This window comes from Periplaneta americana, chromosome 13, assembly GCF_040183065.1.
Source record: "Periplaneta americana isolate PAMFEO1 chromosome 13, P.americana_PAMFEO1_priV1, whole genome shotgun sequence".
Classification (NCBI taxonomy): domain Eukaryota; kingdom Metazoa; phylum Arthropoda; class Insecta; order Blattodea; family Blattidae; genus Periplaneta; species Periplaneta americana.
Genome location: NC_091129.1, coordinates 11996361 through 12024309, shown reverse-complemented (window position 1 = coordinate 12024309; position 27949 = coordinate 11996361). Strand labels below are relative to the sequence as shown.

Here is a 27949-nt window from a genome sequence, read left to right as displayed (position 1 = left end):
ATGTAATTGTCCACCTTCAGTAGCGCCATCTCTCGGGAATTATCGGAGTTATCTAGTGTGGATTTTGCTGTTGTTGATAATGATAATAATTCCACAAAAAATCGATAAATTTATTAGAAAACCGATATATTATACGATATATTGAATCAAAATTTCGATATCGATATATCGCTATATCGAAACGAAAATATCGGTATTTCGTAAAAACCGATATATCGTTCCCATCTCTACTTCAACCATGTAATTCGTCCCAATCAGTATTTGAAACCAGGCCCGCTCGTTTCAAGATCAGGAATGCTAACCGTTACTTCACAGCTGTGGACATTATGATATTACAATGGTTATAAAAAGAAAAAGAAAATAAACAGACAACTAACAATAATTTTCACATATCTCGTTATTTACACAATGGATAAATGACTTCAAATGCTAGTTTATATTCTGAAAAGTGAAAATGCTTATCTGCTTTAAATGTACATTATTCAACTGAAATGTTAACAATACTCCATTGAAATAAACGAGTTAGCATTCCATTCAAAACAAAGCAATACGTACTATAGAACTTGTCACGTTGTTTAGTCTACCCGACACACATACGTGTCAAAGAAGTTGTCGTTGCTCCCGCCAACGATCAAACGAAATAATAATAATTCACAATGGTTATGCATACTGTACCTTACACATTTCAATTTCAATTCAATTTCTACAACAGCTCATTCACTTACGAATTATAAAATTCCTACCAATAACAAATGTAGTCCATCTTGTGAAAATTGAACAAGCAATGTCTACGATGTACAGTACTAAAGGATATTGACATAAAGTAGTCTTGAACTTTCGATAAACAAACGTGAAAGTTGCTACCATAAGAAAGTGTACAGGATGTTGTTTGGTGATAAAGTTTACCGGATTCTACAAGGTGAGGCAGAAATACCTCCCCATTTTCAACTGCACATACAATGGAAAATATTGAAGTAAAATATCAAACAATAATATAAATTTGTTGAGATAAAAAATTCAATTTTAATTGAGTAACTGTTGGTAATAAAGTACTCATTTTTAAAAAGGGGGGGGGAACTCCGTCAAGGAAATTTACGCAACTAATGTAGATATATTAAGAGATCAATGTCGTACGCTATCATAAAAAATATATTACGGAATTTAGCAGGTTGACTGCCAAGCCGAAATTTGAAAAATATATCCCTCAGACCAAAATCACTATTAGACCCTATGTTCTAAATTGGTTGTAAATGATTATTATATGTAGTTTCTTCAAACTAAAAAGAAATTAAGCCGGAAATGACACATTTTTAAGTAGCGGACACCCGTGACTTCTCTGGGCTGGAAAATTATTTATTACTTCATAAGCATTGGTTGAATACTTTTCTGTACAGATGCCTCAAACTAGCAAGCTGTCTCGTTCGCGCAGGCGCATAGAGTACTTCTCCCCTACCACTGTCCGCCTACTGCTGTGCACTGTGGACTAGAACGGTACAGCTCAGTTCTAATAACAGTTGAGAAGGCTGCATAGGGAGGGTACATCTTGAATACATTGTCAAGAGGTCAACTTTTCAGATAATATGACTATACCTGGGTATCGGAGCCTAGGTGGGCCCCCTCCGTTCGCTCTACTACTTCCCCTCTCCAGGCAGCTTCCTAGTTTGAGGCATCTGTACTATTTTCATGTAAAACTTATAATTGATCAAAGCAATCACAAATAACTATTGTGTATGAGCCAGCGGACATGTAGCAGTGAGACAATGGCAAATTCAAGCATGTAGCAGCGGACACCAATGTCCTCTGTAACAGGGAGGAAAATGTTCTGGAGAGGACATCGGTGTCCTCCATGGCAGTCAACATGAAGAGAGGAAGAACAGAGGTCAAAGATGAACACCGTGTTCGAAGACCTATTTCTGTGATCACTCCAGAAAATGTCGGTAACATGCACGAAATAATTTTGGAAGACCGACATATTGAACTCAAATGTACAGTCTGATCCGTTTGTGTATGGATAATTTTAATTTATTATTATAAAGCTATTATGATAGTAGAAAAAATTTCTTGCCGGTTATATTATGATTAAAAGATGGAAGTTTCTATATATGACAATCAACAATGCATAATCTGAAAGGACAAATGAAAATCGTACATGATTAAAATGGCTACTACAAATCAACAGCGGGCACAAATGTATTGTTTGGTATGCTAAATTTGAGAGTTTTAAAAGAGTTTAAAGGAATTTCGACGTGAGTATGATGTGCGTAATGTACCTAAATACGATCTCATAATGTTGTGGTATCGAACATTGTAGAAACAGGTTGTGTTAAAAAAAAAACATGCAGGAGGTCGTAGGCGAAACCCAGTACGAGAAGCAGCTATCTCTTGGCTTGGTCCCCAAACTCCCCAGATTTAACTACTCCTGACTTCTTTGTGTGGTGGTTTGTTAAAGACATTGTCTATTCACAAAAACCCAGGAACATTGATGATCTGAGAGTAAAAATTAATCAAGCTTTTCAATAAATCACCCCTCTTATGTTACAACGGACATGAGCTGGATTGCATCACCGTTATGAGTTGTGCAGGGTGTGCAATGGGGGTCGTGTTGAGCTCTCAGGAATCTCCCATCTTTCAGTGTCGTATGCACAAAGCTTCAACAAATAAAGTTCAGTACTAAATGTCTTATGGTGTTCTTATTTTATCCATACCCAAACGGATCACCCTGTGTATCAGATTTTGAAAATTGCCTATTAACGTGCCTTGCACATCGCACATCATGATTCGGATATGAGAAAATTGTGTGCTAACTGAATGCCTGAACGCTGAAGGAGAATAAGATACAGGCCCATGTAAATCCAACATCAGATTCGAAAAAACTTCAGCATTTGATTAATAATATAGGGACATCATTTTATTTTTACTTCAACTTTTATTGTACCTGAGTTTTTGAATATACTTCACTCCCACCCCTTCTACTAACGAAGTTCCAACTGTCCTCCACATAGATCCAAGGCCGCAGTACTGAGTTAGTGAGTATAGTACGTTTCAGAAATATGTTCGCGTTTTCCAGTGACGAAAACTTCCAATATTGAATGATATTTTCGCACAGGTACTGTCGTCCGTTTGCCTACGTCGCATCCCGATTTCCCCCACCTGCTTCTGCTCGCTCCATTGTAAAGACTAGTGGCTGGGCTTTCTTACCTCTTTTCTGAAAACATTAATTTCTGTTAGGAATTGGACGTCTACGTAATATTATGCAACTGTTTAAAATAACTTAAATAAAAGGGCCTCGTTAAGTAATTAACTATCACGTGATTCCCCCCCCCCTTTCTACGATCCTGCGACATAACCACTTGGACGGACAGTAGATAGCATGTCTGAGTAATTTTATCTGTGCGGGTCGGGTAGAAATGAAGACTGAATTTACAGTACGTAAGGTACTCTTTTATAGAGTAGGTACAGAATTATTTCAACATGAGTTACGAAGTATGAAGGACGAAATTGGTAATTGGAATTAGATGCAATAGTTTATAGTGCGATAATAGGCACAAAAGATCTGAAGCCTGTATCGAAATGAACGGCCACTATTTTCAAAAATGTGTTTAAATATCCATATTATGATTATTTTTCAATTTAACTTCATTCTCTATATCGTACGCTGATGTGCTGTAGACAGTATAATATACACTGCATAATGAATACGTTCGCATGGATAACTCAGTTCGTGAGTAAAAACACTTATTCTTAATACAGTACTGCATTTTGATTAAACAAAAACCTAATGAAAATTATCGAACTCAAAATCGCGATATTTCCTACTTTACGTAAATGGATGAACTACTTTTCTTCCCTCCTATACCTAGTAAAGTGATTTGTTTGTATTTTACGCCAGTATTATCGAACTGCAGTCGTGGAAGGAGGTAGCAAACTGTGTTTCCGGGTCTCAATCATTAATCCAAAGTTATAGCCAGGTTAATATTAAAAATGTTAGTAAAAATAAAATTATGTCCCTGTATAATGCGTAGAGTACGTAAGTGATCAACCATCACACAATTCCTTCACCTGTTGATGAAAATTAATAAATAGCACCAGTGCAATTACAAAGACGTCAACACCAAGAAGTTAATATCTATTGAAGTTAACTGACGTCTTTATACAGAGATAATAGAAAGCTAAGCAAACTAAAAAAAGATAAAGGAGAACGCTAGAGGTGGGTGGGTTAGTTCTTATTTCAAGGGAGGATCAATAGGTGGGGCGAGGTAGTGGTGCATACCATGTTTCCAGGGGCAGACAGGACCTGGCACCAAAACACCCGCAAATCATCCAACAAGGATAGTGATGGATTAGCCACCCCCATCTCTCTTTCCTCTACCACCGGATGGTACCATCCCGCAGCGTTGGGAGGGGGAGGGCTAAGAGGTATAACCTCGGCGGCGTGGCGTCTCGAAGCCAGTTCATAGGTCACTCTGTCCTCTCGAATCTTCACTGCGCAGCTATATAACATTATCTGCTGTTGCGACAGTAACGTGCAAATAAAAATGAATGACCTTCCTGCAGTGATTATTGCTACATGACACAGCTGATGTTACGAGGTCAGGGAAACACGTCTGAAATATAAATACGAGTAACGTCAAATGTTATTATTCTATACAGACGTGGACAAATTATTAGGCTAAAACGTTTTTATTGGAAACATAATACACTCAGGGACAAAATGAAAACGGACACTTCTATATTTGCTTGTATTTTGTTGCCAATTATTTCAAAATGAAACAAAACCCATTTAAACAAAATAATGTTTCATTTAGCACCTTATACGACAACATTTGAAAAAAAGATCTCTGATGAGAAAATTTACAAAAAATTACAAAGGGCGTATAACTATGGCATCGTTTGGTCTAACTGTTTTTTTTTTTTTTTTCATTTTATGGTGCCTTAAACATTAAAAACTCTTTTTAGTAACGGGTATTACCCCCTCTGGCTTGAATAACTGCATCCATACGTCTAGGCATGCTCTCAATTTGGTTAGCAATGTCTTCCTGAGGAATAAGTTCCCATTCTTCGCCAAGTGCTCGCCTCAACTCTTGTAACGATTCTGGTCTCGGTCGTCTATTCTTAACACGCCGTCCCAGCATGTCCCACACGTGTTCAATTGGGTTCATGTCTGGACTCCTTGCTGGCCATGGAAGAACATGGATTCCCATTCTTGGAGATTATCTCCGACCGCATGGGCAATATGCGGCCGTGCATTATCATGCATTAAAACAAAATTATCGCCTACAAATTGGCCAAATGTCACAACATGATCAGCCAAACATTCATTTATATACCTATCAGCTGTTAGTCTTCCATTTTCAACAAAAACCAACTCCTGCCCAAACCATCACTCCACCACCTCCATATGGCACATTTTCGGAAATGCAACACTGTGAAAATCGTTCTCCCCTCCTTCTCCAAACTCTTTCACGTCCATCAGGTGAGCATAGATTGAAACGGGACTCATCGGTGAACAGAACACAGCTCCACTGTCCATTTCTCTAATCCCTGTGGTCATTTGCAAAACGCAGTCGTTAAACTCGATGCATCCTGAGAAGTCTGGGACCAGTTGCAGGTCTACTTGCTTTCAACCTCCTTCTAACTGTTTTGGCCGAAATTGGGCGTCCAAGCATGTTAAATTGCGGGGCTACACTAGTAGCTGGCAGGTTGCGCTCCCTAAGAACTCTCAACACCATATACCTGTCTTCATTTGGATTTGTAGCTCTTGGACGACCCGAACCTGGTCTTCTGGTATATTCTAGGGTCTCTCTATACCGTTTTATGGCATCATGGGTTGTGCTTCTAGCCATATTCATAACATTTGCAATGTAACGTACACTGCGTCCATCATCGTAAAGGGCTACAGCTCGAGCTACATCTTCAGGTCGCATCTTGTTTTAAGACAAATGTTACAACCCCACTTAAACTCAGAAAATGTAAAAATAAAGAAATAACGAATGATAACGACAATGAAGCACAAAATGGTTGAGACAAAATTGTTATAGCTGAGACTCCGAAAGCAAAATTGGAATATTTGGTTGTAATGGCTTGTTTATAAAACAAAAAACAATCAACAATGTATACACGTCTCCATAACAACAGATGGCTACCATAATATTGTATGAGAAGATGTTTTGCAAATTACCAGCAAATATTAAAGTGTCCGGTTTTTTTTGTCCCTGAGTGTATAATTCGTCATATCAACTATCAGTATAATTCACAGAGTCTTAATTTTTGAAAATAGGATTGTTTACATCTTCTGGTATATTTTTCCAATGGCTAAGTGTAGTTTTTCTGCCTATACTGGTACTATTGGTGTTTTAATTATATACTGCAGAAAGTCTGTTCTCCCATGGCCTGCAAGAAGACCGGACATAAACGAAATTGAAAATCTGTGATCTACACTGAAGAAGAAAGTGAACAAAACTAGGCTTACAACAAAACATGGACTCATTTAAGCACTGTCCGATATCTGGCTAAATGATGCTGATATTCAAAAAAAGTGTCAAACTTTGGTTTCCAGCTTCCCTGACAAAATCACCGTGTTAATAAAGAATAAGGGAATGTTCACAAAATATTAGTAAGCCCCAGACTCAATTTTCTGTTTATTATATCTGTGCAAAACACGTTTTTGTTCATTATTCCTACCGATAAATACAGCTTTGTTGCACATATAATTAATTTAGTCTAATAATTTGACCACGTCTGTATATTGAAATTCTGCTTTCATATTATAATTTATGCTCGACCATGCCGAAATGTAGTAATTATACACCTGGTAGCAGTCCTTTAATGCATGTCATTAAAGTACACCTATTCATTAAAGTTCAGATTTTCGATTATTCTCGGATATGCAATCGAAAGACGAGGGAAACGTCACGAAGGCTGGAAATCCAATACTGTCGCAGAAGGTTATGTTCTGTTACTATAATAATTAGCGTTAATTGTAAATGATATTCAAATAAATTCAATTTGTCATCTCGTTTTTCAATTCTAAATAAATTTCCAGGTTATACATTCTCTGCATTACATCAAGGTCAATGACATTATTGTTCCTCGGAAAAAATCAATACTTTCGCGTCTGCGCACATCTCACAATTCAAGAGCTATGAACAAGGTCACTTCCGATCTTCTGTCAGATACAAATAAAATGTATACTTCTGAATAATTTAAAGTCAGAAATATGGTCGAGCATAAAAAGTCGTATGAAACTTGCCTATAATGGTAATTAAGACGCTCGTATGAAAATTATGAAACTCGCTTGCGCTCGTTTCATAAACAAACATACTTGCGTCTTAATTATTATCATTAAAGGCTCGTTGCATAATGTATTATGTAAGTGGATCTGCATAAATACAACAAGAGATGAAGAGCAAGCAAAAATATGAAATCGATAAACGAACGATTTAAACTATGATTAAAGAAGAAAATACAGATAACTAAAGACAGACAGATGGACACAGAGAGACAGTCTGACAGACACATAGGGGTAGACAGACAGAGAGAGAGACAAAGACAGAGATAGACACACAGACAGAGATACAGAATACAGATACAAACACAGGCAGATAGATATTCAGTACAACACAGAATAAATAACAATCGATAATTTAGAATATATTATGGAAAAGAATGGAGCGTGTGAAATGGACAGACAGAATAAGAAATGAAGCCGTGTTGGAAAGAGTGTGCGAAGAAAGAATGATACCGAAACTGACTAGGAAGAGAAAAAGTAACTGGTTCGGTCATTGGCTCAGAAGAAACTGCTTACTGGAGGATACACTGGAAGGAATATCAAACGGGAGAAGAGTTCGGGGCAGAAGAAGATATAAGATGATAGACGACATTAAGGGGTTAGGTACAGCTTACAGCAGTAACATTTTGGAAATATTCAACATTTTTTCTCCATTGCTATATCTTTTACAATAATGAAAATTGGTTATGTGTAAAACACTGTCCTTCTGGGTCGTGACCCATACTCTGGGAACCGCTGTTCTAGAGAACATGTTGCTAACAATTAAGAGACAGTAATGAAGCAGAGCATTATCGAGCGCCAACCACATAACGACGAATAACTGTGATGCAATTCATCCAAATTCTCTTAAAAAGTGCAGCAGAATCATTCTGCCTAACTACAGGGACATCATTTTATTTTTACTTCAATTTTTATTGTACCTGAGTTTTTGAATGTACTTTACTCCCACCCTTTCTACTAATGAAGCTCAACCGTCCTCCACACAGATCCAAGACCGCATATACAGTCATAGTAGCCTTCCGGTCATAGTAAACAGTACGTTCCAAAAATATGTTCGCGTTTTCCAGTGACGAAAGAGCTATCAATAATGAATCATTTTCGCACAGGTACTGTCGTCCGTTTGCCTACGTCGCATCCCGATTTCCCCTACCTGCTTCTATTCGCCTCTCTGTAATGGCTAGCGGCTGGGCTGTCTTAACTCTTTTCTGAGAACATTAATTTCTGTTAGGAATTGGACGTCTACGTAATATTATACAACTGTTTAAAATAACTTAAATAAAAGGGCATCGTTAAGTAATTAACTGTCACGTGATTTACTCCCTTTCTACTACCCAGCGACATAACCATTTGTACGGACAGTAGATAGCATGTCTGAGTAATTTGATCTTTTCGGATCGGGCAGAAGTGAAGATTGAATTTACAGTACGTAAGGTACCCTTTTATAGAGTAGGTACAGAATTATTTCAACATGAGTTACTGATAAGAAGTACGAACCTGGTAATTGGAATTACGTACAATAGCCTACAGTGCGATAATATGCACATTAGAACTGAAGCCTGTGTCGAAATGAACGGCCACCATTTTCAAAAATGTGTTTAAATATCCATATTATGATTATTTTTCAATTTAACCTCATTCTCTACATTGTACGCTAATGTACTGTAGACAGTATAATATACATTGCATAATGAATAGGTCCGCATGGGTAGCTAAGTTCGTGAGTAAAACACATATTGTTAATACTGTACTGTGTTTTAATTAAACAAAAACCTAATGAAAATTATCAAACTCAAAAGCGTGATATTTCATAGTTTACGTAAATGGACGAACCACTTTTCTTCCCTCCTATACCTAGTAAAGTGATTTGTTTGTATATTACGCCAGTATCATCGAACTCCAGTCGTGGAAGGGGGTTTCCGGCTCTCAATAGTTGATTCAAAGGTATAGCCAGGTTAATATTAGAAATGTTAGTAAAAATAAAATGGTGTCCCTGTAGCAAGCATTAAATTGTCGCTATTTATTCAAACTCTCGACTGTACTTTATACTGTACACATTTCAAGAATATCACGATTATACCAGGTCCGAAACAGAGATTTTAGAACACTAATAGCAACGAAAACGTCACAGACAAGAAAAAAAAAAGAAGAAGAGGAAATTGAAAAGGTTCGGTCAACTTTAACGGATGTACGGGTAGAAGGAGCGGACACCGAGAGCAGACTGGATGCCATCCGGAGGAAGAAAGAAAGGTGAAGGACCAAGAAATCGTGGGGGCGGAGAATAAGTAGTTCGGAGATTGGAAATGTCCGAGAACGGAACGGGAACAAGGCGAAGGTCAGTCGCAGAATCACACACATTAAATATTACGCCGATTATTTCGTTTACATGACGTCATTCCATTTTCGACCAATGAAGTGTAATGAAATTTTGAATTCCAACCAATCACAATCACACTTTACGATAATTTTTGCAGCTAGATTTATCGCTATCAATTTATCGCATGGTCGTACTTTTGTTCAGTCGTTGTCGCCAACTGTTTCCCCCTAAATTGATCATCATGAATACATTAAGATGCAACTACACGGTTAAACTTTTCTTTCAACTTTAAAGCAATGAATGCAAGATTGATATTTAATATTAATTAACATAATTACGCAGTGAAGACGACGTTCAAAACGGCGCACCATGTAGGCACAAAATCTTCATGCATCTTAATTGAACGTACGTTTTAAACTTGATTCTTTGAATATTCTTCCCACATTGCACGCATACGCGATTGGAATATTGATGCAGCTTTAGTTCCGTTACACACTACAGCGAGAATGCGTTTGTCGAGCTATAAAAAATGCTTTCCTGTAGCACGACTAACGGTGGAAGTAAGACACAGCTGACATTGGTCCTGCTCCCACAGGACACTTAACCTATAATTGTAGCCTATAAAATTTGTATTTTTTGAATGAAATTAAACAATTAATAGAAAGTCAAATGTTCAAATTTATGTAACATCATCGCATATCAAACCCAATGACCTTGCATAGTAATAATAAGGTCTTTGATGAAACTGCCATCCGTATGGCGTAATGAAATTCGTGTTTTAATTAGGCCTATCCATACAGAGATGGCTTCACTGTGTAGCAACATGTCTCGATGTGAATACATATGCATTGGTATATAGCTGTCCCCACTGTTACTGTTAAATTAAATTACAATTTCAGCAGATAATGAAAATGTATTTATGTTATAATAATAAGAGAAAGTGCTGTACATGTAATTATCATTGTAAAACCTGTGTTTCGCTTTTCGCAATTGGCATTACTGAATAATAATATCGAATTTCTTTATTGCAGTAATCGATATTCATCTATTTCAACTTCACAAAGTCTGAATAGGTTAAGTATTCGTTAATATATAATTATTAACATTTTGTGATCGAATTTTAGGGATATATTATTTACATTTTTATTTTATTCACGAAGTAGTCCCAATAAATGTCACTCGAGGTCTGAGATTTCCCAGATAAATCTCAAACCTCTCGTTACATTACTACAGATAATGTTTATCTTCATTAAAAATAGTGTGACGACATTCTTCAGCTCGGTGACGTGTATTATGAAAATTTGGCACTACTGGGTGTTCAGTTCAAAGTGTGTCATGGCTCGCTGTATGCCGTCATGTGGCTAGTCGATGAGCCTAGAGAATTCAATCTCCCTACACTTCCGCAGAGTTGTATTACCTATGTGCTAGAGAAGTTGCCTAGCAAGTACGGCGTTCATTCTGAAGAGTACTTACCGATATGTACGGTAACGCCGGTAGTGGCAGGAATGTGAACTGTTTCGAAACATGTACTGAGGTGAGTTTTTCCTTACTGTCGAGATACGGGGAGAGGGTTAAGACGATTATTTACGTATATGTTGACATTAACTTCGACGGTCAACATGGACACGGAGCATTTGATTTGTGTTGTGGAATGTTGCCGTACGCAAACGATGATAACAAATACCCTGCGTACGACTTGCTCGCGCAAAACACAGTTCGAAAGAGGTTATGGTAGCACACAGACCGTACAGACCGCTATCTGTTGCTACGACGTTCAAGTTATACCGTACACGTTCTCAAGTTCAGATTGAACGCCTTGATTAATAGCCAACTTCTCTGACATATAAGCTGAAACTCGCTTCAAATCTCTGACTCATCAACAGTGACGTCATGACACACTTTGAAATGAACACCCAGTACAAATCTGGAAGAACAAATAAAAAAAAAACATTATTGTGGAGGAAATGAGGCGTTTCACGGCTTGCACCGAGGTGCAAGCTCATTTTAAGCTCACATGCAAATATTCTGAAGGGGGCAGATAAAGTTACCGTAATTTTTTTCTTCCACCATGTTAATAATGTCGAAAGAAGTGCTTACACCAATTTTGGTCACTGCACTTTGTAGCGTCACTCAATTCCGCATTGCGCCATCTATGGGGCCAATCGGCGCCATCCCAATGTGCACGTCACGAGTTCAGGATCACTTCTATATAACTGACAGTAGTACAATCTGATGTTTTAGTAACGAGCACGGCATGTGTGTCAGTTCCCTGGAACCATTATCGTGTTTTATTTAGGAGCATGCCACTCTCAAGCAGCAGAAAGGGACGCTTGATAACGATTCTTCGCCCCACCCGACTTGAAAGTCCGCCCGTGTCGACGAAGTTTCTATTGCTTATTAAATATTTTCTTACCACCTTCGCACGCACTTATGCCTCTGTAAGGCAGTGATGTCAAAGCAAGCGCATTTTTCTGACCTTGACATCGTCGCGGGCACCAAGCGCTAGGTATGCTAGGAGGAATAAGCAGCCTGTTGGATTAAGAAAACATTGGTGCACAAACTTCAAACGAAAAGTGAAATTTTATGTCGTTATTTTTATATGGTTTCTTTCTGTTTGATGTTATCTATATTGTCTGTAAAACTAAAGTACTAACACTGATTTCTGAATATTGCAGTTGTGTTTCAAATGTTAATAACATAATAAGGAGTTAAGAAGGAATATTCACATAAATTCCATAGTAGTACAACTATACTGTACTAAGTGGATGAAACACATCATTCATAAAGAAAGTGATATCCCAAAAAAAGAGAGTGAACATGACATGATAAGTTGGAATTGATATTGATGGTATCTTTAGCCCTATACAAGTAATCAATAGACTTCGTTGAATTGCCACAAGCAGCATGCAATCAGGTTGCCGATGTACGGTAGTATAGAGGAGGTGGGCGACAACCCGGTCTCGTAGTATAAGCAGTTCATGTTAAGAGTTGTGACCGGTCCAAATAGATAGAGCAGCTACAGCTAATGTATACCTATGTAAGCACTTGTTTTTGCATTACTGTGGTTGGAATAGTCAAAGCTTAACATCTGTTCAGTGCAGACAAGAATTCAATCAAACATACTACAATGAGTGTGTTGCTGCTCCAAATAATTGCCCCTGGAATACCCTTACCCCCGCAGCCAGTCTTGACCCGCTGGAAAACGTGGTTGGATGCTGTTAATTATTATGCAGAATATTACGGCAAAATAATGGAGGTAATTGATGCATTGGATAGCACGGACAGTTCCGCTGTTGCAGCTGTAAAATCATTGCCTTCTGAACAGCTATTGGAAGATATTCTGTTCATTGATTCTAATTTTAAAATCGTGTCCAAAAGCATCATTCTGTTAGAATCGTCTAAACTACAACTCTCAGAAGACCTTAATATAGTGGATAAAGTATCACAAACCGTTATCCAAAATAATAATTCACTAATTTCAGAAAAAAATGTGGAATGTAAGTTGAGAAACATTATTGGTAAAAATTCTACCTATTCACAACTTCATATTATAAATGATGTACCATCAGGTCACGACAAGACATCTGAAGTTGGTGTACTAAAAAGTAGTGACTTTCCATCCTTCAAATATGTAGGTATTACATCGTGTGATGTTGAACGTACATTATCCCAAAATAAAAACTGTTTAAGTGACTATCGGAGGAGGTTACTTTGCAGTCGCTCAAAATGTACGTAACTCTTCACTGCAATGCACATATTCAAGGATGATGTGAGTATCTTACATTAAATTTTAAGAGTTAATATATCTCACTATAAAATAATTGTGTATTTACATGTTTAGACATTTCCTACTTCAATGATCATTCATTATATTTCTTGCATGCAGGATACAGGTTTTATTGTAACCGCAATATACTGCTCAGTGCTTACATCAGAGGCATACTCCATCCGTTGCACGCCCCCTTCTCATGCAGTCTATACCGCGTGCGCAGTAAACCTTACGATTCTCGTGGCAATTGCACGAAGTCTAGTAATCAATGAACTAATCAAAACAATATTACAATACAAAGAAAAATTACCTAGGTGCTGTATATGTTTTAAGTGTAACTAATATTCCATAACAAAACTCTTATCGCATTATGCTTTTAAGGTGGTATTGGTGACCAACTTCCTATCATCAGAATATTAAATAATTTTCTCAAAATCTTCTGAAGCTATAGAGCTGACATTTTTACAACACATGGGCACGTATCTTTTGCTTATGATGTAACAGCAGTTGCTTTTTAAATTCATTTCCTTACAAACAATTTCCACGCGAATATTTTCAAAATTTTCAATACACTATCTTCAGTAATACGTATTTACGGTATATTAGATTTACGAAAACATTCTGTAAGACTACTAAATAAATAGGCTTTCACCTAAAAATTTTACTTTTCTATAAAAAAAAAGATGAGAAAATATTTTTGAATAAAAAAAATCAAACCAGTGAAAAATTAAAACTTACATTCTTATAATGCACTTATACTTTTCAGACAAATCTAAAAATTAACATAGATACAGTTTTAATAAGTTGTCTTCCCTTTATCTATTGAACCAGTGCTGGCCATCCCTGAATACAGCTCGACAAAGCGGTATATACTACCACAGTCTAGTATATACAGTCACAAAGCTTGAGTTGTGAGGGTGCTAGGAACAATAGACTGTGCTGGTACTATTTCGCATTGTCTGTAATGAGGCGATAGTACCGATCCTAGTGGTTAGCAACTATCTATGGATGCATATTTACTACGTACTGAGCTTCGTGACTGTATATACAGGGACATCATTTTATATTTACTAACATTTTTAATATTAACCTGGCTATACCGTTGGATCAACGCTGTTTGTTACCCCCTTCCACGAGTTCGATGATACTGGTGTAATATACAAACAAATCACTTTACTAGGTATAGGAGGGAAGAAAAGTACGGTAGTTCATTCATTTACGTAAACTAGGAAATATTGCGCTTTTGAGTTTGATCATTTTCATTAGGTTTTTGTTTAATCAAAATACAGTACAATATTAACAATGAGTGTTTTTACTCACGAACTGAGCTGTCCATGTGGACGTATTCATTGTGCAGCGTGTATTATACTGTCTACAGCACATTAGCGTACAATATAGAGAATGAAGTTAAATTGAAAATAATCATAATATGGATATTTAAACACATTTTTGAAAATGGTGGCCGTTCATTTCGATACAGACTTCAGTTCTAATGTGCATATTATCGCACTATAGACTATTGTACCTAATTCCAATTACTAGTTTCGTTCTTCGTACTAGTAACTCATGTTGAAATAATTCTGTACCTACTCTATAAAAAAGTACCTTACGTACTGTAAATTCAATCTTCACTTCTGTCAGATCCGAAAAAATAAAATTACTCACACATATTATCTACTGTCTATCCAAGTGGGTCGTAGAAAGGGAGGAAATCACGTGACAGTTAATTACTTAACGAGGCCCTTTTATTTAAGTTATTCTAAACAGTTGTATAATACGCAGACGTCAAATTCCTAACAGAAATTAATGTTCTCAGAAAAGAGCTAAGACAGCCCAGCCACTAGCTGGCGAATAAAAACTGGTGGGGGGAACCGGGATACGACGTAGGCAAATGGACGACAGTACCTGTGCGAAAATGATTCAATATTGAAAGCTCTTTCGTCACTGGAAAACGCAAACATATTTTTGGAACGTACTGTTTACTAAGACTGTAAGGCTACTATGACTGTACATGCGGTCTTGGATCTGTGTGGAGGACGGTTGAACTTCATTAGTAGAAGGGGTGGGAGTGAAGTACATTAAAAAACACAGGTACAATAAAAATTGAAGTAAAAATAAAATGACGTCCCTGTACTAGACTGTGGTACTACCTCTTTCGTCTGTCTCTTTCCTTTCCGCTGTAAAGCGCTCAGGCTCTCCTGAGCTCTAAAGCGCGCGCTTGCTCCTATGGGCATCAATTGACATGACTGCTTTAAGGAAACGAAAAGTAGGCCTATCTACTTTTAATGGAGAACAAATAGAATATCTGCGAACGGTTGTAACAAGTGTTTGTACAAGTATGGTGACTATGATGAAAAATAGTGCGTACCAGTGCCCTACTACGGTGTATCAGTACATCTGTCTGTGAAATAAAGTTTATCCATGAGAAATCTTGTTATCGAAGCGGCCTCATAAATAAATCAAACCTCATTTCCACAAGTTGTTTCATCTTTAAATCCATTATTAAAGTAACGGAAATAATGAAAGTATAAAATGCATAATTTTCAGGGTTTTGCCTAACACTGTTAGCTTCCGCTCTTATAAGTCTGAAGAAAATGAGCTATCGCTGTCCTGAATTAATCGAGTTAAATCCGTGTTGTATTATAGCACATCTCCCTCTACGACTAAACTAGGGAAGTGAATGTCGTTGCACAATCCACGAACACAGCAGACTTTGGAAACTGTTAGGAAGCAACTTCTATATTTACGCAGCAAGACAAAACTAATCTTCTACGCTTAGGAGGCGGACATCTTTAATCCTCTCTGTTTCATATTATCAGCTTGGAAAGTATACTGGAATTGCATAAATGAAAAATAAAATTAAAGCCATATAATACAGCTATTCATTCGTTGATAACTTTATTCGCTTGAGAGAACTGTATCTTGTTTTATATCTTAAACATTCTAATGATTCGTCATTTATTCGCAGTTTCTCGAGGCAATTGTTAATAGTATGTCGATTTTGCGGAAACATGGCGATACTGCGTGCAAGTAAAATTAAAACAAAGAAAAATAGAAGCTTACAAAGGCGACTTTTAAGATACGCAAAAATAAACCAGCTTATAAATCAAAACACACTAGGCCTAAGTTATACAGGGTTAGTTAAAAGTCCCGCATCACCTAAATAACTTTTGAAGCATACGGTTCAGTGACATGAAACTTGGTATGCGAGGATAACCATATACTAAGAACTCAATAATGGTATTACCGAGTTTTTTCTACTTGCGGTTTAACCGGAAGTAACTCCAACTCTCTTATTTTAAATGGAACAGCCAATATATATATATATATATATATATATATATATATACATATACCTATATATATTTTTTTTTTTAATTTTTGAATAGTGCTCAATAAGAGCTTTTCAAAAAGTACCCACACTCGATACTTCTGTACAAATTCAGTGTTGCTAAGTCAAGAAAACAGAAAAGTGTATCGAATATTGAAATAATAAAATACTCCTGCCTTAACAAAAACAAAACAAAGCTAGCTCACCTTCTAAATTATGTGTTCAAATTGGTAGCCCTCAGCTGCTTTACAATGTGTCACTCGATCATAGAAACCATTTAAGGAATGATTTAACCAGGCTTTAGGATAATATCTTGCACCACTTCCATTTTTATTTAGCAACACTGAATCTGTACAGAAGTATCAAGTGTGGGTACTTTTTGAAAAGCTCTTAATGACAAATATTTTTGCTTGTAACTTTCGACTCGGTCATTTCCGGACCAGGGTTCCTTATCTCAAATTGATACATGAGCCCTTCGCCATCATCCCTGAAAGTTTGTAACACCACCTCGGAAACACCCTGTATAATTAGGCCGTGTCTTACGCAGGATGCAGGGGCGAGCGGCTGCGTGCGACAGCATTCAAACGCTAGCATGGAAATGAAGAGCTTCCTACGTGACCATAACACATCTCCACGCGCGTGCAGTGCTATCATTGACGATGCTCAAATTTCAATCCTGTTTGAATCTTGAAGCGGCAACAATCGGCTTCTCAAAATGGACTACACTGATGGCGAAGTGCATCAACACTGATTAAAAACGCAGTAATCATAGATTACGAAACGACGGTTAAACAGTAGCCGTGGTTAAAATGTAATTTATGTGCACCATTCATAATCACCGATTACTAAAACATGGCTAGCTGACACCTCATTTAACCAGAGTAAAGTCTATGATGGTACATTGTTTCTACAAAATGACTAAAGGAAAGCATCCATACCGCTGCAAAGATAATAGTCAACGTCTAAAAACGACTGCGCTCACTATGCTCTACATCGAAATGAACGTATCCTACATTTTCGCGTTGCATTTGTTTGCCTTTGGGCGCTGTTATATTTGTGAGTTCCATTTTATTTGTTTTTCAGTACTGTTAGGTTAAAATCGTACAAAATGGAAAATTGAATCCAAAAATGATTATATCCCAATGTTAGGTTGAAGTATCGATAGACTTAATTACTAGATTTAAATGTATTATATAAAAAAGATGGAATATCCATAAAGGAAAAGGATGCAGAAGATTGGTAGGAATGTGTGTACGATCTTGGACTTCATTTACACCAGGGAATTGTGCATTATCCTAAGATCCATCCATAACCTCTCTTTGTTCAGCCAGTGACATAGAGAAAGAGATACCGGTATTCGAGTATTCCCTCTTAAAATACAGAAAATAACAGTTACATAGAATCGTAATATAAGCAGCCGATCCGTAGGAGAAATATGATTGTTCTTGTGTTATTTCAAGTAATCCATTTGTAGATTTTGATAAACGAAATCCCTCCTGAAATTTTCTGTCACCTAATTCCTCGTAAGAATTCTCTCTTTCCACTAAAGAACCTTCACGCTAACCCTCTATCCAAGTAATTCAAGTACTGCACAAAAATTATCGTCTTAGAAATAATCACCTGTGATTCTGGCCGCCATTTTGCTTTACTTGCGCTACTAATCGCTGGTTATCTCCTTTAACCGCTCATATTTGGCCGGTTAGAGATTACTGTGGTTAACCTTCTATTTAAGTCGTAACCGAGGTCGATCCACCGTAAATATGCTTGATCAGGGATTAGGTGACAATTTTAACCGATGGTTACACTAACCGACGTTGATGCACGTGGGCATGAGGTTTTAATTACCGAGGTAGAAAAAAGGCAAAAAGACGTGCCGTTTGGGATATGCGTGATAAACAGCATCACAACAGATTCACATCGGACAATAATAATAATTGTAGCAGTGGAATGAGGTAGCAGCAGAGGTGAATATTTCGTGTAAGTTACGTACGCGTATGAATTTTGTCGTCGCTTGTTATGAGGTCTTCTATCGTAAAGTTATAATAGATTAGGTTAGGTTAGGTTAGGTTAGGTGACGGTGGCTACGTGCGGGTTAGGACGGCCCTTTGCACGTCGGCCTTACTGAGACTTCTTGCGAACCCCGAAGTGTATGGGATGAGAATGAAGGTGTACCAGCCCACCGGCCGCATGTTCACACCACTAAGGTGACCAAGCACCACAGGATCTATTCCTACGGCTCTTCCAAAGTGTCGAAGCGCCCTTGGAAGTGCTCTTAAGAAATGAATCCTGGCAGAGATTTTGCGGAAGGCTGGGTACCCAGAAACGGTTGTATAGGGACATTTTATTTTTACCAACATTTCTAATATCAACTTGGCTATACCTTTGGATTAATGGTTGAGAACCGGAAACACAGTTTGCTACCCTCTTCCACGACTGGAGTTCGGTGATACTGGCGTAAAATGCAAACAAATCACTTTACTAGGTATAGGAGGGAAGAAAAGTAGTTCATCCATTTACGTAGACTAGGAGATATCGCGAGTTTGAGTTTGATCATTTTCATTAGGTTTCTGTTTAATCAAAATACAGTACTGTATTAACAATAAGTGTTTTTACTCACGAACTGAGCTGTCCATGTGGACGTATTCATTATGCAGTGTATATTATACTGTCTACAGCATATTAGCGTACAATTTAGAAAATGAAATGAAATTGAAAAATAATCATAAAATGGATATTTAAACACATTTTTGAAAATTGTGGCCCTTCATTTCGATACAGGCTTCAGTTCTTTTGTGTATATTATCGCAGTATAGACTATTGTACCTAATTCCAATTACCAGTTTCGTCCTTCATACTAGTAACTCATGTTGAAATAATTCTCTATCTATTGTATAAAAAAGTATCTTACGTACTGTAAATTCAATCTTCACTTCTGCCCGATCCGAAAAGATAAAATTACTCAGACATACTATCTACTGTCCGTCCAAGTGGTTACGTCGCAGGATCGTAGAAAGAGGATGAAATCACGTGACAGTTAATTACTTAACGAGCACCTTTTATTTAAGTTATTTTAAACAGTTGTATAATATTACGTAGACGTCCAATTCCTAACAGAAATTAATGTTTTCAGAAAAGAGCTAAGACAGTTCAACCACTAGTCTTTACAGAGGGGCGAGCAGAAGCGGGTGAAGGAAACCGGGATGCGACGTAGGCAAACGGACGACAGTACCTGTGCTAAAATATGATTCAATATTGAAAGCTTTTTCGTCAATGGAAAATTCGAACATATTTCTGGAACGTACTATACTCACTAACTCAGGGTACTGTTTACTATGATTGCATACGCGGCCTTGGTTCTGTGTGGAGGACGATTGTAAGTTTACTACTGGGCGTTCATTTCAAAGTGTGTCATGACGTCACTGTTGTTGGGTCACCGATTTGAAGCGAGTTTCAGCTTATATGTTAGAGAAGTTGCCTATTATTTAAGGCGTTCTTCAATCTGAACTTGAGAACGTGTACGGTATAACTTGAACATCGTAGCAACAGATGGCGGTCTGTACGGTCTGTGTGCTACCATAACCTCTTTCGAACTGTGTTTTGCGCCGGCAAGTCGTACGAAGGGTATTTGTTATCATCGGTTGCGTACGGTAACATTCCACAATACAAATCAAATGCTCCGTGTCCATGTTGACCGTCGAAGTTAATGTCAACAAATACGTAAGTAATCGTCTTAACCCTCTCCCCCATATCCTGACAGTAAGAAAAAAAATCTCACTTCAGTACGTGTTTCCAAACAGTTCACATTCTTGCCACTACTGGCGTTACCGTACGTACCGGTAAGTAATCTTCAGAATGAACGCCGTACTTGCTAGGCAACTTCTCTCGCATTTAGGTAATACGCCTTTGCGGAAGTGTAGGAAGATTGAATTCTCTAGGCTCATCGGATAGCCACATGACGACATACAGCGAGCCATGACACATTTTGAACTGAATACCCAGTAGTAGAGGAGGCGGGAGTGAAGTACATCCAAAAACTCAGGTACAACAAAAATTGAAGTAAAAACAAAATGATGTACCTGAAGAAAGGACGCCCCTTCCCGTAAGCGGATGAAGACATGCGTATTGACCTGAATATGGCTATTGAATGAGATGAGAAAGATGAATAATATGGTATGAAAATCTAAATTATTTTTCTACATGGGAGGAGAAGGGAAAATGGACCGTGGAAATGTAAAATATATACCCGCATTTTTAAAACATTTACAAATTTCGCAGACAGTATGTCTGTATAATAAACTCCTTTAATGTCACGTACATGTTCAAAAAACGTGTCAGATTGCCCTTAGCAGAGGATTTTTCAAGAAATGTTTCTGCATGATTTTTCCAAATTCAAAATTTTGACAAATGGGATTGGTCATTTGGATGGCCAGTCACAAGACACCAATTATTTCACGTCTGAAGGCAACAATAGTTACAATTATTTCAGTTCTATCACCGTTGTGCTCTGAAGTGGTCGTAAAATTGTAATTGTTAGACAGTTTTACTATTTTCTATTACTATTAAACTATTTTATAGCCTACTTTCAAGATGGACAAGTTCCTTGTACGGAGTGTTTCGTTCGCGAGTGGAAATAGTGAAACCACTGAGCCTGAATAAAAGAAACAAAAAGTAGTGCATCGGTCATTTAGTTAGTGATAATTATTTATCTTATGGGTATTCTTGGTGTGGTGATAAAACATACCCAATCCCCGAGTGTGTTGTGTGTGGTGAAAAACTCAGTAATGCTGCTATGGTTCCCAGTAAATTGAAACGACATTTGTTAACGGAATTAAAACATCAAAGTGGGAGAGACTCAGATCCATCAATCAAGAAATGGGGCTTGCACTGTCAGATTCCGCCACGGATCAGCCACCTGTGTGCAGCTAAGCAGGCCCAAGTATCACATTGAGTAAAGTTATTTCCTTTATTAGTAACAGTGAATTAAAGTTCATGAATTGTTAATAAGATAATGCAAGAGTCGATTTCTCTTTTATAATAATAATAATAATAATAATAATAATAATAATTATTATTATTATTATTATTATTATTATTATTAACTTAATTCTATTACGTAATTACGAGGCGCAACCAGAAAGTAAGTTTCCCTATTTTTTTAAAAAAGAACACACACTTTCAGGAAAACATTTATTGGCAACAGGTACAGCAATGTTTCAGCTATTTTTCAACATAGCCTCCATCAGAATTGAGACACTTGTCGTATCGTGGGATCAACTTTTGTATCCCTCTGTCGTAGAACTCTGCCGCCTGTGAATGGAACCAGCGTGTGACAGACGTCTTCAGCTCTTCGTCGTTGCCAAAACGCTCACCGGAGGACAGGAATTTCTTGAGGTGCAAGAAAACGTGAAAATCGCTGGGAGCAAGATCAGGACTGTAGGGTGGGTGATCAAACAACTCCCAGCCAAATTCCGTCAAAACAGTTGCTGTGCGCCGAGCCGTATCTGGACAAGCATTGTCATGGAGGAGCACAACACCTGCAATAAGCATTCCACGCCTCTTGTTTTGAATGGCACGTCGCAATTTTCGCAGTGTTTCACAGTAACGGTCAGCGTTCACTGTTTCACCTCTTGGAAGGAAGTCAATGAGCAGAATGCCCTTCCTATCCCAGAACATCGTGCACATCACGACAGCGTCTGTTTGAATTTCGTCCTGACCGGAGATCCACTATGCCGCCAATGCATTGACTGCTGCTTGGTTTCAGGGGTGAAGTACGAAATCCAAGTCTCATCGCCCGTGACGATCCTGTCGAGGAACTCGTCGCCGTCATCGTGATACCGTTGCAGAAATGTCAGTGCTGCTCCTAAACGTTGCATTTTGTGTTCGGGTGTCAGGTTTTTCGGCACCCACTTTTTTGAACAGCAGTGCTTAGTGACAATCTCATGCAACAAGGATCGCGATATCTGCGGAAAATGGCTGCTCAGCTCCGTAATCGTGAAGCGACGGTTCTCCATGATGCACTGCCGCACCAGCTCAACACGATCATCATTGATGAGGGACGGTCGCCCACTGCGCTCTTCATCACGGACACTTTGACGCCCTTCGGAAAACTGCCTACACCAGCGACGCACCATCTGCTTACTCATGATGTTCGGCCCATAGACCTGACAGAGCTGCCGATGAATTTCATTTGGCGCAATGCTTTGTGCATTAAAGAATTTTATCACCGACCGAACCTCGCAGGCGGCGGGAGAAGGGATAAGAGCTTCCATTTCGGACCACTGCTCCCACGCTACTGGCACCAGGCGGGACCTGTCCGGCTGGCATATGATTAATACGTCATAGATCTGTTACGCATGCGCAATTGACACGGTTAATTACGTTTACGTTCAAGGGGAAAAAATCGGGAAACTTACTTTCTGGATGCGCCTCGTATATTAAGGGAGTCACACCATAGGTCTTTGAGGGGATTAACATTTTTGTGTGCCGTGAGTAGAAAAGGGTTGAGGAACACTGATATAGAGCCACAAAAGAATAAGGACTGAAGTCATTAATTTCATGGCACAGGAGTCCTGTCATGTCCTGAAAAATTCCAGATATAGGATTACGCCAAAGCTCTTCGAGGACTGAACGCCACAGAAAGTGAAAGGAGTAGAAGACAAGTTGAATTCGACATTCGATAAGGTCACCTTTGCAGTGCTTCCCCTTAAAAATGGCAACTGCAGGCAACGTACACGTTTGGTGTGCGTGCTTATAGCGCCGCAAGAAATTAGCATCGCCGCTGGAATACTGTAATCGATACCACGGCGATCCATAGTGTAATTGTGGGTAGCCGCAGTGAGTCGTGTGTTTCATCTAACAAGATCAGTTCAAGCTGGACAACTTCCAACCTTACAGAGAACATTAAATGTGCTATTTTAATAGTAAATAAACTGTGGCATAGGCCTAGTTTATTTTTACGCAGTATGCATTAAAAATCGTCTTGTGAAACGAAAGAAATCTCTGGCGGTCAAAGACCTTCTCATATCAGCATACTTTACCTCTTGTGTCCTTCAAAAAGGACACAAGAAAAATAAAATTCAAACGATTGCGTATCACACCATAACTGAAAATCTCAGAGTCTGGAAATGACACATGGCAATCGATTTCACTTTTTCTCCCAGTACTGACATTTTATGAAATTTATTACCCTACCTGCCTACAGACTTCCCACTCTACCCTCAGCAACAAAAGAGGGAACGTGGTGTTTCTCGCCATCTTTTCCCTGCACATCAGCTGATGATATGTGGCTAAGTACATTGGCATATCTTTCAGATGTATTCTCAAAACTAAACGAACTAAATCTCTCTCTATATAAGGTAATTCTTGGACTGTTCTCAATGCGCATGAGAAAATAAACTTTGTCTGTGCGAGATCGTGCGCATTTGCTTGTTTTCCGCACAGAACCAATACGCGGTAAGTGTGAAATACCACATTCAGTATTCCCAACGTAACACACATAACAATTTCCCTCTTCTTACCGCTTAAGCGCGACATTCATTTTACTGCTTTAGGCTTTTAACATATTATTTTTAGAGACGTTTAACATAGTAATAATTATAAATTGGAAACTTACCACTGCAATTTCACCTAAATTGCACTGTTAATTATTGTTTTTAAATGTTTGCAAAAATTAAGTAAAGTCTACTACTCCACGAAACTTATTGCATTCCTGATACAAGTAACATTAAGGAAGCCGTGAAAAAATCAACAATATTCCAGATGCGGATGTTATTACTGCAATATGTTATATAAATAATATTGTTAAAATATTGAAATGAAAAATAAATCATTACATAACCTTACCGTTTGTTTTAAGTTCGCATTTATAGACTGGGGGGGGGGGAAGACAGACGTATATCACGGCCTGCTGAAGTATAGTAAACACAGAAAACATTTCATAGCAACAATGTTGAAGAAAGATATTTTGGTTTTCCGAAGTTGCCGTCATTAAACAGAAACCAACATGGATATTTCATTGCAACTAATTAGAAATTCGTCTTTCAGGTATGTAATAAACGATCTTCGCACAAAATAATGTACGATACACGAGCGGTATGTTTGTTTTCATGTTCTCGGAAATTAAAAAAGCTCAACTACGTTTCGCTTTTTCAATCTTTTCCTCGAACATGAAAACGTCAACATACCGCTCTTGTAACGTATATTACTATTGTGGGTCAGTTCCGTAAAACAGAGGAATTTTTCACTATTTCCACCCTAGAGTCTTTTTTGGTTGAAAATGATTTCGTTATTGGAAAATAACTATGGAATGACATATGTTAGCGTCGTTAAATAAAACATAACATGATATATGTTCGCATCTCGAAACTCTAAGGTCATATTGTGACCCCTTTCATTGCGATGTTGAAAATAGCAAACTTTCATTGAGTGAAAGAGAACAGTCAATTGAACCCTTGAACGATACCGGACTTAAAATGAAATTCCAAGCGGAAGGTATCGTTAATTTCTGGATCTCATCACAAGTGAAAAGAGAATATAGTGAACTGTACAATGGTGCTTTACAGATTATAATTCAGTTTGCTTTTACGTATCTGTGAGAGAAAGAGTTTTCATCACTAACTCTACTAAAAACAAAGTACCGTAATCGACTCGATGTATGTGACGATCTCCGATTTAAGCTTACCAGCATACATCCAAATATAGAACAACTGTGCTAGAAACGGCAGGCTTATCCATCTCATTAATGTGAGTACCAATATTAATTATTTTCTTTAGTTAATAAGTTAACGATTATCCACACTCTAATAGCCTTGATTTATTAAAAAAGGAAAATGAATTTTTTCTATTAACATTAATTTAATTAGTTAATACTAATATAAAATTAAATGAATTAAATTAATTAATTTTGTTTTAAAGTGTAAATATAGTGGTATTAAATTATGCTACAAAAATTATAAATTTGCTTTCGAAGGGAACAAGAGTAAGGTGGTCCGCGGAACTGTTCTGACTTTAAAAAGTGGTCCCGACTTCAAAAAAGTTTGAGAAACACTGCTCTAAAACTTCACCCAGTCTATTTATAACTACTGCAGATGATATGAGGCGTTCATGCTAAAGTGGATCAAGTCCATGAGGCCTAGTTTTGAAATAATAGGACTTAAAAGTTAACTTCCTCTAGTGGTTTATCTAATTTGACTAGCAATAATTTTATTGCTCCATTCTCAAATTCTAGATGTATAAAATATAAACAATTCTGATATTAATTGATGCAACGCTTTGGTGACTTGATGCACTATGGCTCAGAACATCGTCAACAAATAATCTAAGCCAAAAGTGACTTGTATCACTTAAGGCTGGTTCACAATAAACTGGAAACGAGAATCGGAACGAAAACGGTAAAATTGTTAAAATGTATACATTTAAACGGGAGCATTCACAATTAACGAAAAGCTTGCCGGAGCCCGAGATCGGGAACGGAGAGTTGGCCAAGTTTCAACTTTGGCGTTCATGTTTCCGATCACAGCCCACTAGATTCATTCTAGTGCCATCTAAAAGCTATTTTGTAGCAAGAAGACCGTGACATAACCTATGCATTATTTTGTTCTGTGCTGTGCATCATGGAGCAAGTTTTATTTGATGAGATTCTAGTATTGAGTGTTGAGGAAAATCCTCACGTTTACGATAAGCGGCGCGCCTCCTATAAAGATGAGAAAATGAAGGAGAATACATGGCTTTCAATAGCTGCATCTTTGAACACCGATCGCAAGTGAATCATATTTTATTACTGTATTGGTTGTATTACACACTACATATTCACGCTTCAATTCAATAACTACTGTTGTGTTCATTTTTTTTCTATTACGAATGTTTCTTCTCTAATTATTTTACGTTATGGTAGACTTAAAATAGGTTGTGATAATAAAGATGCATGGGCATATTTATAGTACCGTACCTAATGAAATGTTTCAGTTCAAATTTCGAAGTTTGTTAACCTGTGTTTATGTTGGTTGCCTTGTACTCATAAGAGAACGCCATTGGTCAATTATACACAAATAACATCAGAATGGGTAATATCGACTTTACTTATCGTTATTGACATACATATCGATATGCATAGTCGTCTACGTTCTCGGTTTATTGTGAATCAAAAATGTTCATATTGACGTCCTCTGCTTCTCGTTTTCATTCTGGTTCTCGTTCTCGGTTTATTGTGAACCAGCCTTTACTGGCGAATGCTTCGAATTAAGACTTGATCCATTACTGCTCGGAAAAGATCCAAGTTCAGATAATCATAAAATGAATTAAACTCAATTTATGAAAATTTGTGACTTGATCCACTTTAGCTCTGAACGCCTAATATGTGAATGAGGGGTAGATGGAGTGTGTTGATGGAATGACAGGAAAAAAAAAAAAACTTCTGCGACATCTCTATCCACCACAAATTATATCACGACACCTGGCCGGGGATCGAATCCGGGCCGCCTGGATGAAATACCAGTGCGCACAGACTGAAAGCGGCAGAGGAAGCCTTTATTCACTTAAGTTTCAAAATGTAACCACTGAAAATTAACTGCAGGAAAACAACTTAAGGCTGGTTCACAATAAACCGAGAACGAGAACCAGAATGAAAACGAGAAGCAGAAGACGTGAATATGAAAATTTTTGATTCACAATAACCCGAGAACGTAGACGACTACGCATATCGATATACATGTCAATAACGATATGTAAAGTCGATATTACGCATTCTGATGTTATTTGTGTATAATTGACCAATGGCGTTCTCTCATGAGTACAAGGCAGCCAACATAAACACAGGTTAACCAACTTCGAAATTTCAACTGAAACATTTCATTAGGTACGGTACTATAAATATGCCCATGCATCTTTATTATCACAACCTATTTTAAGTCTACCATAACGTAAAATAATTATAGAAGAAACATTTGTAATAGAATAAAAATGAACACAACAGTAGTTATTGGTTATGTAATGTGTAATACAACCAATACAGTAATAAAATATAATTCACTTACGATCGGTGTTCAAAGGTGCAGCTATTGAAAGCCACGTATTCTCCTTCATTTTCTCATCTTTATACGAGGCGCTTATCGTAAACGTGAGGATTTTCCTGAACACTCAATATTAGAATCTCATCAAATAAAACTTGCTCCATCATGCACAGCACAGAACAAAATAATGCATAGGTTATGTCACGGTCTTCTTGCTACAAAATATACGACGACAAAATAG

The 27949-nt window shown here is 37.7% G+C and overlaps 1 protein-coding gene across 6 annotated transcripts in view; it reads right to left on the bottom strand.

Annotated features, from left to right (window-relative positions):
- The window catches only part of Ald1 (fructose-bisphosphate aldolase), a 227935-nt gene that overhangs the window by 45396 nt on the left and 154590 nt on the right, over positions 1-27949 (bottom strand). The window contains exon 1 of one of the 6 annotated variants that reach the window (XM_069842923.1): positions 21283-21304. The exons of the other annotated variants lie outside the window; for them this stretch is intronic. The gene's annotated coding sequence lies outside the window, so the exon portion shown is untranslated. Of the gene's footprint in view, positions 1-21282; positions 21305-27949 lie in introns of those variants that run through there. 6 annotated transcript variants of the gene reach the window in all.